The 12,141-nt window shown below is 48.3% G+C and overlaps 1 long non-coding RNA gene across 1 annotated transcript in view; it reads left to right on the forward strand.

The window, feature by feature from the left end:
* LOC139074064 (uncharacterized) overlaps positions 1–12,141 on the forward strand; it is a 112,541-nt gene that overhangs the window by 42,331 nt on the left and 58,069 nt on the right. The window contains exon 3 of the long non-coding RNA XR_011523390.1: positions 8,379–8,624. This is a non-coding gene — a long non-coding RNA (uncharacterized lncRNA). The remainder of the gene's footprint in view (positions 1–8,378; positions 8,625–12,141) is intronic.

Consider the following 12,141-nt stretch of genomic DNA (forward strand, 5'->3'; position numbering starts at 1 on the left):
TGTGGGAAGCTACTGAAATCACTGATGCTCAGACCTTTAGTCTGTGAGCTGGTGCAGAGCCCAGCCTGAAGCTGGGGAGCTGAGGAGCTGGGGGCATGGAGGCGGGGGCCTGGGAGGGGAGCTGACATTTCTCTCTTGGGTGTGCATCCTGAGACCTTCTTGATGTTCCCCTGGAAGTGTGAGCATGTCCCTCATCTGTGCTGAGAGTAGTGGGTTTAGCCTCTGGGAAGAAGTGTGGGGTGGGGGAGATGCCATCACAGCAGCACAGGCTGGGCAGTTGGTTCTGTATCCCTTCTGGGAGCGTCCCCACCCTCCCCAGGTTGCCAGATAAAATACAAGATGCCCAGTTAAATTTGAATTTCAGATAAACAGCAAATCATATTTTAGTATAACTATGTCCCAAGTATTGCACATTTTACAGAACTCTACCAAGCTCCAGAGCCTTGAATTGGTGAAACCGCCTGCTTTGTAAGAAGGGAGGAGTTGTATAAGCCCCTATCATAGTTGGGACCCTAAAACCAGTCAAATTAGCCTCCTGACCCCCTCTGTCCGCCTCCTTTTCCTCTTCTCAACTTCTGCCTTCCTCCTGCAAGACAGCCAGCAGCCACGTCTAAACCCAGGGCTGCATTGCCAGCCTCGGGCGTGTTGCTTCAGGGTGTTTCCCCTGAAAAAGCCCTCCTGGGGCAAATCGGACCTGCAGACTCTTCTAGGTGCCTTTGCAGGGCTCGCTCCCCTTGGCAGCCGCTTTCTTCTGGTGACTCTGCCCCTTGTTGGGCTGCCACCTCCCAGGTCTCTCTTTCCCTGGGTCCTCAACAAAGTTGCAAGGCTCCCGGCTTCTCCCTGAGCCTCTTCTGCCTGAAAGCATCTTGTTGCCTTTTGGAGGTTTTCTCAAGACTGCCCACATCTCTAGGGGAACAGATCTGGATAAAAATGACAAGCATTTTCATTGTCATACATTTCCTAGACGTTTAAAAACATTTGCAAGAGCCATCCTGTGGTGTGCTGGCACTGAGTGGGGCCTAGCAAGGGAGCAAGGGAGGTGGAGGGAGAGAGAAGCCAGGGAAAGATGTTTCCAGGCTGAGAAGCCAGGGATGGAGTCGCCGGCTGGGCTCGAGGCCGGGAAGACTTCACACTTCGAAGCAGAGTGTGGGTGGAGTCCATGCAAGGAGACAGAGGCAGAGAACAGGATAATCTCGCCAGCAGATGAGGCAAACAGGGGTTCAGAGGCGAACACAGAAGGGTCTGATTTGAGTCCAGCAGATGATGCACTGGGACGGCCAGCTGTCTGCCCTCCTGCCTAGCTGCCAGGTACCAGTGTAATTGGGAGCAAGGCCTGCCTCTCTCAGTCCCGCTTGTCAAATAAAAACCAAATCGTTCTTTTGGGTTGCTTGTTGATTTTGAAAAGCAAGTCTTCAGAGGAGGGTTGTGAATAAATCATCAATGAATATGGGATTTTCCATTTTTCAAGACAGTAGTTCGAACCAAGTGAAGTTGCCAATTCTTCTCTGCTTTGGACCTACAAAAAGATTGGTTTATATGCCACAATCATCAAACTACACATACACAGATGCACGCATGCACATAAGCATGTATTCCCATGCACAGATCGACTTTTGTTACCTGGGGTTGGCAAATTGGCTCAGAATGACCAGCCCTGTCACAGGCAACTGCTGCTGCTGACAGCGTGACAGAATGTCTCCCGGAGTTTTCCTTGGAATTTTAAATTGAATTGAACAAGTTTGCACAATATCTCTGCTTACTCAGTGCTGCCTTCTTCCGGAGAAAGTGCTTTGCTTCTGGTTTCTCCAAGAGACCTCACAGCCTTGGTGGAACGTACCCCTCAGCCTGTCCCAGCGAGTCAGGGAGAGTCCTGCTGGGGTCAAGTTCTCTTTGCTGCAAAGCCTGCGGTAGTTTTGGAAATGTCAGCCACACCCTGAATTGTTGTGTGTATTGCTGTTGTCAACTTGTATATTAGCTGTAACTGTCTGGGGCTGCCTGATCCTTCTGCTTGTCAAAAGGCCTCCTGGATTCTGTGCTTTTCAACCATTGTCCTATGCCTGTGACCCTGTGACCTCCTGAGATGTTCACATGTGAGAAGGAAAACAGAAGGAGACTAGATGTCCCTGAGAATGTGGGCAGCATGTGGAAACCCCACCCAGGATGGTAAAGTAGGTTCAAGGCCTGTGCCAGTTAAAACAGCAGGTGGCACAAAGTTTCAGTGAGACTGAAAGTAGATGACCTGGAAAAGTCCAGAAACCTGGGGAGGAGAGTGTTTGGCCTATGAGTATTCATGTGGAATGCAGTCTGTTGTGATGGGGTGATATCTTCTTTAACTGTCCTAACATAGATCCTTTATTTGCTAGCAATGTGACCTTAGGCAAGTTACTCAGACCCTCTGAGCCTCAGTTTTCTCTTCTGTAAAATGGGGAGAATAACTCTTACCTCATGGGGTGGCAGTAAGCATCTGACGAAGAAAGATGAGAAAGGTAAACTGTGAAAGCTGCATGTAAATGTCACATGAGCTGAACAGTGAGAATTCCCTTCGTGGAGGGCAGTTGAGGCAGGGAAGAGGTAGTTTCTCTGAGACTTTGAGAATCAGACCATCAGAGAACGAACCCACTAGCCTACGAGGAAGAATGGACTGCAGTTCTGGGGGAGTGGACAGGAAGGGAGCTAGGTTGCTAGGGAACCAGACTGAGTCTTGCTGGGATGAAGTATGCGATGCAGGATGCCAGATGTTCATGATCAATTTGGACTCTTCTGAGCTGCCAGTGACTGAGGGTTCCCCCTGCACTGCCAGAACCATTGTGTGGCTTCAGCCTGCTATTCTCTCAGGGCTCTAGAAACATAGAGGACCCAGGAGTATCTCCCTTATAGACTATTCTTCAAGGGCTTAGAGACAGTATGTTGTCGTGTAGTGTTTTCCAAGCATCAATGGCCATACAACGCTTTAGACATCATAATGTAGCAATGTACAGCAACAGCAGTTTGAGCATAAATGTTCAATAATCAGCATTGAAATCTTGAATATACACGGAAATTACAGGACAAAGTACCTGCCATAACCTGTGATTTTCTAAGAGATGCTTCTGCTAGGAGCTCCATGGTACCTGGTACTTACCCATCACAGCACTTGGCCTCCTTGCAAAGACAGAATCTTAAATAAAAGTGATGGAACACAACCCAAAGTAGCTTAAGCCAAAAAAAGAAGAGAATTTCTTGGCTCAGTTACTGGAAACATCAGTGCGGCAGCTAATTTTAAGGCTCTGTGTCTCTCTCTCCTTCTCTCAGTTTCTTGGACCTGTTATCTCCACTGACGGCAAGATGGCCATCAGCATTCCATACTTGCATCCTACCAGTGGCTTAGCAACACCAGCGGAAAGACAGGGTCTTTCGGGATAGCAATGGCAGAAAAGTTCCAGGGAGACTCTGATGGGCTTGTCTGTGGTCTCATGGCTATTCCTGAACCAATCATTGTGGCCAGGAGGATGGGGTTTCCTGGTTGACCTTTTGGAAAGAGTGGGTGGAATCGGCCTCCTTTCTGTCTCACAGAGAAGGCATTCCCTGTTGGAAAGGGGAGTTCTACTGCTGGAAGAAAGGGAGGAGTAGGGTGCTGGAGGACAAAAACAATGAGACCCTCCTGCAGTACTTTAATGCCACAGCTCGTGAATTGTCTACTGCGAGCTCTCCCAGGCAAGGACTGTGTCTGTCTCACTCACCACAGTGCCCTCAGCATAGCACTTGGCACAGAGTCAATGCTTAATACATGTTTGTTGAATTGATGGACAAATGAACAAATGAATGAGATACTTCAGCAAGTTAAGTTGGTAAATTCTGCATCTTTAATGAGACTTCCTTTTATTCGTAGGTATAACATATGGTTTCTTTTTTTTAGAAAATTGAGATGAAATTTATGTAACATAAAATTAATCATCTGAAAATGTACAATTCAGTGGTATCTAGTACATTCCCAATGTTGTGCAACCAGCACCTATATCAAGTTCTAAAACATTTTCGTCACCATGAAAGAAAACCCCTTAACTATTAAAGCTGTCACTCCATTAACCATGCTCCCCACCTCCCGCCTCCCCACCCCTGGGTGGTCCTTGGCAACCACCAATCTGCTTTCTGTCTCTATGGATTAACCTATTCTGGATATTTCATATAACATATTGTTTCTTAATGAAAATAACAAGTTTGTGGGGTATTTTTCTTAAATTTACCAAGCAAACTGAAGAAAAATAATTACTTCTAAAATTTGGTGACAAAGTACTCAAAGCAGCTTGAGCCAGTTTAATGGAGAAAAAAGGGATTACCAATCCGCCTGAGTTCCTTCCAGAAGTCAAGCCCAGTCAGAGGGTCTGGTACCAGGGTCTGAAGACTTGCCAGAACTCTGTCTTTTGTCTCTACTTCTTTCCACCCATCAGTTGCTTCTTTCTCTGCTCAGATGGGTTTTTTCTGCTTTTTGGAGCGTGTGGCAGAAGATACCCTCTCCCTAAATGACAGCTTAATATCCCTTCTGTTCCTGCCGCATTCAGAGGTTCTGGATCCACTTCCTAATTTCTAGGAGAGGGAACGGATTGGTCTAGCCTGGACCAGGTGTCCTTCCCCAGTCCCACCAACTACTGAGGGTCTTGGAGCAAGGCCATCTGATGAAAGAGCTCTATGGAGGGCAGAGGGTGACATGGACCCAAGCCAGCAGGGAGAGGACCAGCAGCTACTCAAAGGCTGGGGCTTCTCATCTGGAGACCTGCCTGTGGCTCGTAAGCCAAAGGGCTGCTCTGGCCTCCTGGAGCATGGCTGTAATTGATTTTGCTTTAGAGGATTTCATGACCCTTCCTGAGATAATAAAAAGGACTAACATAAAATTCTCCCAAACAAAATCAATTGCTTTCCTTTTCCCACCCGCATCCAGAGGCAGTCTGCCGTTCCTCTGAGTGAGCAGACTCCTGAAGCGTGCAGCCAGGGCCCGGGGGAGGCCGGCTGCCTGGTCTGGAGGGCGTCCGTGCCAGTGTGAGGCAGGTTTTAGCGGGCAATCTGAATTACAGTGTTCTGAGTCGCACGTCCCTCCTGGACCTTGCCCTAGATCTTGGTCCAGGAGGTTTTCGACTCCTCCTGACAGAAGACTTTGAAGTCAGCTGGCTTCCTAGTGCCAGAGGAGGAGAAGGTGTGCATCTGGGGCTTAAGCATGGTGGTGACAGGTTAAAGGTGGGGATTCCCAGCTACTCGGCTCATAAAAGGCATCTTCTGGGCAGTGGTTAGGAGAAGGGCCCCGGTGTCTTCAGGTGGGCAGTAAGCATCGAACTGCTGCGGGCTCCACTGACAGCTAGGCAGAAAGAGTTCTTCGCTGCAAGAGCAAGGGCCACACGCTCAGGAGCCTACCTGGAACTGTAGTTCCAAAATCCAGGTGAGCTCCGGGTTCCAGACCAACCCAACCGAGTGCCCCTGTAGACTCCCCAGGTTGAGGAAGGAGAATGAGCATGCACTTTGGAGCCAGGCAAAACTATGTTTGGATTCTGGCTCTGCTTCTTATGAGTCATGTGACCTTAGACAACTCAGCCTCAGCTTCCTCGTCTATAGAATAGGGCTAATAATGTACATCTTCTGTTCTATGGATGTAAGGATCATATAAGGCACAGAGCTTAGCTTGGCAGTACAAAGGAGCTATGCTCACCCTCTGTTGAATATGTGATTGCACAGTCAGTTAGAAACAACACCCACTGCTTTGGTTTATCCGGGATCTCTCTTCATCCGTGTCCAAGCTCATACCTTAAATTGCTGCTTCTCTCTGGGCAAGGGGCTTCAACTCTTTTGTCCTCAGTTTTCTCATCTGTAAAATGAGGTTGTTAGATAAGATCATCTTTAAGGTCCCTCCTGGCAGGGAAGGATAGGCACATGGGGTCTTCTGGGAGAGAAGCATGAGTGCCCCAAAGCCTAGTCAAGGCTGATCACTTACAAGACTGCCAGAAACCGAGGGTGCCTCCCTTGGAATCCAGTGATCTGGAAAGACTTAAGGAGAGAGAGTGCTTTCTCAATGTGTGTGGAGGAGAGAGGCGGGCTGCCATTTGACATTCCAGATTTTGTGCTTTGCTAATATAGCTTGAAGTTACCAGTCCAGGAAGGCTTTTGAATTACAAATAGCTTTTCAATACGAAATGCCATTTGAGTATGATATCAAAGATGACTCATTCATACTGGCAATTTACAACGAGTAGAGGGAATTATCTTTTTATAAGGACTTTTCCATGTAGTTTCGGAGCAGAAAATCCAACGTTGTGGAAGATAGTTAACCCAAGGAGCCCAGAGCCACAGTATCACCATGATAATGGCCATTTCTATGGACATCCATGAATCCTTGTTTGCAGTACTCAAGAAATGGGTTTGGGCATTATTCGGGAACCAATTTATTTGTTCCCTCCCTCATACAGCTCAGCCCAGAGTAATCATGAAACATGTCAGCCATTTTTCCTGGGATCGCAGGCTGACTTCGGGCCTCTCGGAATGGACTGTGTGTGGTGATGGACCCATATGTATGCTGACTGACAGGTACTTCTCCTGGGTGTGCTGGGCGAGGAGGCCACACCTTGTAGGGGAGAGGACACTGGAGTTGGAGACAGAAACTGCCAGTCTTAGTCCCGGCGCGTCTCCTTTACTTTGTGGTTTTGTACCAGTTGTTTCATCTGCCTGAGCTTCAGCTTCTTGTCTGTAACATAGAGAGAGACCCCTGTGCTCCCTCCCTCCCAGGTGAGGTTGTCAGGAGGGGGCGTGAGATAACACATGTTGAAAATGCTTTGCACACTGTAAAGGTCTATCATCTCTCTATCTATCCATCCAATCTATCTATATCTATCATCCGTCTATCTGTCTAACATCTATCTATCTATCTGATATTCTGCTTATTGCAACCACTGTTGCTAGTTGATTATTATAGCTCCTTGTCAGTGAAGATACCCTCAGTCTTTGGGGTAAAAGGGGATTCTGGGAGGACTTGGGGGGGCTCTAGGGGGAGGTGGTTTACTTTGTTACCCCCTTTATCCATGGTCCCCCAGCTAGGAAGGGTGGCTCAGTCTTTGACCTTGCCTACACCCACGCCAATGCAAATTCCCCAGTGTTTTTGAACTCTGCTCTGTGGAACCTTAAATCATTCAGGGATTCTGCACATGTCTGATAGTCACTGTTGTAGACGCTGGGGATGCAGCAGTGGTCTTCTTACTTAATGCCCCAATGATGGCTCTTGTACCAACTGGTGGGATTGGAATCCTCATCCACCTCTGGCTGAGGGTATCCTTGGTTACCTTGTTTGTCCCCAAATACAAACATCTAGAAATGCCCATACACATCATGCTGAGGAAGCCTCCAGACCTCTAGGGCTGCATGGGGCTCCTCTCCTTCTCCCCTTTCTGGGGTTTGGTGATCTACTGGAGAGCGTTCGCTCAAATATGCTGCTCTAAGTTCCTTAGCCGGACAACCCGGGGAGACAGCAGGGCGCCTGCAGGATGCTTGTCCTTGCCAAGTGCAGGAGTAATTAATGTGGCAAGAGGAGGGAGGGGAGCAACATGGATTTCATCACTTGGCAGCTTCGCCTCTGGAGAATATGGTGTGGTTTGGGAAATAACCCTTTAGGCTCACTGTAGCATTTTTCTTTGAATAAATGACAAACATCCATCATGTAATACATCCCTTGCAACATTTCAGCCTGTCACCAATGACCTTATTGGAAAGAACATTTGATTTAAGATTTAAACCTTTCACGACAACCTCTCTTAGCTTGGATACATATATTTGAAATAAAATTAATGTGGTTTTTGCCTGCGGTCAAGCAGTAAATCCACGACTTTTCTGGGTTTAAGAATTAGCAATCTTCTTTCTTCCCCCCTCTGCAATTCTTTAAAACAAATGTGCTTAAATATCAGCCCCCACCAGCTCCTGGAAATATAGTGGGATGACTTCATCCATTTTTGACCAACTGATGGTATATTCTCTGAGGTGTCAAAAGAATTATTATCTTATTTTAGGAGTCAAGGTTGGAGCAGCAAGTGTCTGTTATTCTCTCTGATAGCTGTACATCAGATTCTTAACTGATGTCCCCGTGGCTGAGGAAATGATTTAAGTCTGGAGAAAAGACAATGAATATTGTAGGGGCATCTGACAGCTTCCGTAAAGCTGAAGAAATGTTGTTGCTTCTGTGAGAAGTTTTACTTTAAAATGTATCCATCTGCAACACCTTAGTCCAAACGTTTTTAACCTGTGATAGGACAGATGTGGCCCTGACCTTGGGATCCTTCTCTTAGGATGTTCAAGTGTGCACACCAATTTTTCCTGAACTAGGCCAATTGATGGGGGATTGGCACACGAATGCAGCATTTTTCTGCTTTTAGGAAACTGCAGCCTCTTCTGAGTCCCGACCAGCTCCTTGAGGAGGTCTCTGGCACCAGAGGGCAGTGGCCAGTGACGCATCTTCCCTGAGGAAGGAACTGAGTCCCTTACTGAAATGGGATTGAAATGGGGAAAGTGCCTACGCTTGCACCACAACGTGCCAGGTTCTGCACCAGGCAGTGTTGCAGGTGAACGAGACAGACATGGTCTCCGAGCCCATGGTGGTGACGTCCAGCGGGGGAAAACAGGTAAGTCAAGAGGCAATTACTAGAACGTTGATAAACGCTGAGAGAGGGAAGCACGGGGCCCTGTGAGAATATATGGCTGGGGGAATTTACTAGTCGGGGGTGCCTGGAGGCCCTCCTGAGGGAGGTGACATTTATGCTGAGGCCTGTGTTTGTCACAGTGGAGGCGTGGAACATAGGCCATGAAGCAGGGCTGGCTTCTGCTCACCCCACCTTACAGAGATTGTCATGAAGATTCTACTCCAGCTAACTCTTCTTCCTGGGGCACGGCCAGAATTACCCTGACCCCCACGAACCTTTCTGAAAAATTTATCACCCACACTTCCTCTTCCATTAGGCTGGGGTCCCTAACCCACAGGGGGCCCTATTTCTTCTTTGTGCACAGATCCCTGGTGGGGTGGTCTCATTGACTCTTCAGGTTTCCCAGAGAGGCCTGAATTCCAGGGGGCCCTCCATTTAGCCTTTCAGACTGGGGCCCTCAACCCACATGGAGAAAGAGTGCATACCTGAGGCTCAGACTGGTTTGAGAGTCAGGTTATGGGACATAGAAAAGACCAGCACAAGCTCACCAGGGGCCTGGGTTGGCCCCGAGCAGAGTGTTGGGGAGTAATGGGTCAGGACTGGGCCTGTGGACTGGCTGGACCTGAGAGATATGGTCAGGGCCACACAGCGCCAAATGCCTGGCAGGATGAGCTCGTTTAGGGTACAGAGCTCAAACTGGGTGGTCCTTGGTGGTGAGGCTTGCTGGGTTTGGGGTGTGGTGCCTCTTCTGTGTAATGGAGAACGGGCCCAGCTTCTCAGCATTCTCAGGAAACTTCTTCCTGAGTCAGCCCTGAGCTCCTTTGCAGGCAGACCATAAAGGGCCCCGGGCTTGCACCCTACTACCTGGGGGAATCTGCCCAGGGACCCTCCCAAAGGGGCTCTCTGCCTTGAAGCCTACCCTTGCTTTCCATTCTGCTTGGGCTCTGCTCCTGCCCCCATCCATCTGGCTCTTCCCTAGATTTCCAGTCACACTCTTGTCCTGCAAACTGCACTAGGCCCCCAGCTCTGAATCCAGCCCATTCCCATGCACAGCCCCTCATGCTGAGACTCCAGCCCTGTCCTGAGCATGGGGTCCTTGCTCTGGAAAGCTTGGGACAGGCTCCTGGGCACCCCACCTGTCCCTCTCAGGGCAGGCCTGGGGCCCTGAGAGAAACCAATTGGTGGCAAGAGTTCCAGGTGAAAGGCAGCTGCTGTGGACACCCAGACTGCAGTAGAGATTGGTGTGTAGACGGTGGGAGGAGCTGGGCCGCCAGAGGGTGCTGTGGCGGAGGAAGGAGCTGGGAGCGAAGCTTGGGCCCAGGGAGGGGGGATGCACAGGGGAGCTGAGAGGAGTGACCCCTGCCCTCCCCAGTTCCTTCCAAGATTGGGTGGTGGCCCGGGGCAGGGAGGAGAACAGATCCCTGCACCCGAGATCCTGTAGCTCCAACTGAGGAGAGCGTTGGAGGCGTCAACCCCTGACCTTCCCTCACATGAGCTCCTCCATATCTGCTCTCCTCAGCAACACCATTTGCTTTGCTTATGTCAGAAGCTGGGAGTCTCCTTGCCATCCCTCTCCGTCTCCTTCCACAACCAGTCCACCACTCTTCCCCCAAAACATCCGGAACCTGTTCACATCTCTCCAGCCGAGCTGCCTCCAGGTTGGGTCACTCCTGGGTCACCGTCACCTCTCTGCTAGACCCCAGCCCTGCGTTCTCCACACCACTCCCAGAGCGGTCTTTTAAATATGGAAATGTGCTCATGCCACTTCTGTTGAAAGCTTCTCTGCTCATGTCACTTAGAGTAAACCGTAAGATCCCCAACTCTGCCTGTGCGGCCATTACAATCTGTTCTTTGCTCACCTCTCCAGTCTCCGCTCAGGCTCCCCAACCTCTCTTGTGTTCTGGGCTGCAGATGCTCTGGGCTCCAGTCAGGCTTTTCATTGCTAGCTTTTCTTTTTTGCTTTCCTGAGAGACTCCTCAGTCTAAGTTAGGGGCCACAGTTATATTCTCTTATACCATTCCATTCCGTCCTTTTCCTTCATTGTGCTTCCATGATTTGCAATAATATACTAATTGGAGTGATGGTTGTCTGTCTTACCTACTTGTCTGCACACTCTGTGAGGAAAGGGAGTAGGGATGTTTTGTCCAATATCCTTGAACAGGGCCTGGCACCCAGTAGACACCAATATTTGTCGAATGACAGACTGACTTACGGAATGATACTCTACCATCCAATATGGTAGCCCATAACCTCATGTGGCTGTTTAAATTTAAATTAATTAAAATTAAATAAAGTTAAAAATTCAGTTCCTCAGACACTCTGGACACATTTCCAGTGCTCAATAGCCACTTCCAGCTAATGGCTACTGCATCGGACAGCACAGAACATTTCCACCATGGCAGAAAGTTCTATTGGGCTGTGCTGTTAGCAAGTGTGAATATCAGTCCCTTCATTCAGGTGGTTAAGAAATATAATTTTTCTATGACTGAATTTGATTTTTATTTCAGGCTCCTATTCTGCTGGGTAAGGGACATTCGCTAGTTTATTGGGGGTCCCTCTCCCATTTCCTGGGGTGGGACAAATTCTAGGAGGCTTATGCAATGCCAGGGTCTCTGGTGGGGACTGGTGGCATCCGCGCTGTCATTCCTGAGGTGTCCTCCTCCTCATCTGGGCATTCGTCCATGAAGGACAAACAGCGCTGAAAGCTTTGTAATGAAAAAGAGCAACCCTAGCCTCCCCCTCTCCCTCCTCCACTCCTTCTCATTCCCCAGAGGCATCCCTTTCCATTTTTTAAAAGCTATTTCTCCAGGTTCATAAATAATGTGTGTGTATGGCTCTCTTTTGATTTGTCTACTCTAGACATTCTCTACTTAGTTCCTATTACGGTGGATGAGAAGTTTTTGCTTTTATTCACCTCCTTAAACTCGCCCATCCTTTCCATTTAGTTATAGTACAGTTTTTTGACAATAAAAAGTATTTCATTATTATAACTCTACCACTATTGTTCATTATTGAATACACCATGATCCTATGTTCTTTCTAGAACAACCTTTTTAAAAAGTTAATAATTGTGACATTTTATTTGTTTTCTTTGCATTTCTGGCTAAACCTCCTCATAACCTCCAGTAATTCTGTGAAACTTTTTCTTGGTACAAATTTCCACAGTCAAGATTTTTTTCCTCCGGGAGACATTCCTCTCGGAGTCCTCCGTCCTCCTGCCCCGGCCACTGAATGGCCATCATCCTGGGCTCCCCTTACTTCTTGCCTGTGTTGGAAACTCCGTTTCCTAAACCCCGTAGCTCTGTTTTCCGAGATTTAGTCCTTCGTGTTGGCCGAGTACAGCTTCTGTCCATTTTTTAAGACAGGAGAGTGTGGAGGTAAAGTTTTTGAGCCTATGAATGTCTGAAAGTATCTTTATTCCAGCCTCACATTTGATTGATAGTTTAGTCAGGGCAAGAATTTTAGGCTGAAAGTAATTTTCGGTCAGAATGTAAGGTCT

This window comes from Equus przewalskii, chromosome 10, assembly GCF_037783145.1.
Source record: "Equus przewalskii isolate Varuska chromosome 10, EquPr2, whole genome shotgun sequence".
NCBI classification, from domain to species: Eukaryota; Metazoa; Chordata; class Mammalia; order Perissodactyla; family Equidae; genus Equus; species Equus przewalskii.